Here is a 1945-nt window from a genome sequence, read left to right as displayed (position 1 = left end):
TATATATATATATATATATATATATATATATATATACAGGCCCAATTAGCCCTCCACGGGAGCTAGCTTAAAAGTCTGCACAGAGGGTGGCTTTTAAGCTAATATATATATATAAGAGCATCTAGCTACCTTGCCAAAACAGATTGGAGCCTGGCTTGCAAGTCTTCAATCAAACCATCCAACCCATGCCGGCATGGAAAGCAGATGTTAAACGATGATGATATATAGGATGGTGGTGCTATTACTACGTCCACAAACATTCTTGAATCAACAAGAGAGCAGCTACAAAGTTGTTCAACTTCCAAAGCTAAAGCTCACCTCAGATTACACCTTACCACTTTCGAAAAGTAGAAAGTAATCTTGAGTGTATTATACCTGGGCAAAAATAGAGAGTCACACCTGTACTGTTGATTGCAGATCTGCATGATTAGGACTGGCTTGGCTAAAAGAATAAATATTCTAGATTTCACCCAAAACAAGTGAAAGTAAATACAGGCCACTCTGCAACAACTAACCGAAAGACATACTGCTTCTCTCTTCAATAGATTCCATAGCCAAAGTTATCTCAAAAGGCAAGGATTTCTCTTCAGGGCCAGCTGTACACTTCACACAAGAGTGCTACTCATATATCTGGGACGAAATAGCTTAGAAACAATCAATATCCAAGACTATCCAAACAAAAGACAGTTCGTCTGTTTGGTAGCTTTCATTCACCGAGAGAGACTACAAACACTTGAACACTGACAAACAGCATTCTTTCCTCTCTCTTCCATCATTACTGTAATAGCTTCTGCCACTCTCAGTCAACATGCAACATACTACCTTCACCTTAAGCTCACTCAAGTGACTCATTTTCATATTCTCATCATTTCTATATGTTGTTTGTAGCCTTACCAACAAGAAATCAAATTAAACATTACAAACAAGCAATTTGATAGCAAACTCCCAATCTGTGAGGCAGAAAGTGAATGATCATCCTAATCATATGTAAGTGATCATCATAAAGGCGGCTCCAGCTGGCAGAAACATTAGCACGCTGGACGAAATACTTAGCGGGGATCTCGTCTGTCTTTGCGTTCTGAGTTCAAATTCTGCTGAGGTCGACTTTGCCTTTCATCCTTTCGGAGTCGATAAATTAAGTACCAGTTACGCACTGGGGTCGATGTAATCGACTTAATCCCCTTGTCTGTCCCCTCTATGTTTAGCCCCTTGGGGGCAATAAAGAAATAAGAAAGTGAGTGATCATCATAATCATATGTAAGTAATCTTCATACATCATGATTCTCATACCAGTGGTAGTGCCTCCCGTCTAAAATAACAACACTACTTATACTAAAATTCTCAAGGGTAACAAATAATTAGAGAATGATGCAGAGTAGTAGATCTTGTAGTCTCAAGGAGATAATTATGCTCATTTCTTGCTAATTACACAGCGCTGGATTAACTATTAAGCAAAATAAGCACATGCTAAAGGCGTCGGAGGGCAAGGGGGAGGAGAGGGCCACAGAAATAGTAAATGGTTTACAGCACAAAAGAAATCACTTTAAACTTGCTAAAATAATATTCAGGATGCCTTATCTCTACTCAATATAGAAACAAGTGTATTATGCAAGATTAATTTTGAGGATCTGATCAAAGACTTTACAATTAAAAATAAAAGTAGAAAACTTTTCAAATTTAAATAAAGTAGAAGCATACAAAAATAATTTTCTATCTTACTGTTAAAGTTGTTTTATTTTGGAAAATAAAAAATTATATAGGCACAGGCGTGGCTGTGTGGTAAGAAGCTTGCTTCCCAATGACATGGTTCCGAGTTCAGTCCCACTGCGTGGCACCTTGGGCAAGTGTCTTCTACTATAGCCTTGGGCTGACCAAAGCTTTGTGAATGGATTTGGTAGACAGAAACTGAAAGAAGCCCATCGTGTATATATATATATATATATAT

This window comes from Octopus bimaculoides, chromosome 16 (assembly GCF_001194135.2).
Source record: "Octopus bimaculoides isolate UCB-OBI-ISO-001 chromosome 16, ASM119413v2, whole genome shotgun sequence".
Lineage (NCBI taxonomy): Eukaryota > Metazoa > Mollusca > Cephalopoda > Octopoda > Octopodidae > Octopus > Octopus bimaculoides.
The sequence above is the reverse complement of the archived record's forward strand: the minus strand, read 5'-3'. Positions refer to the sequence as shown.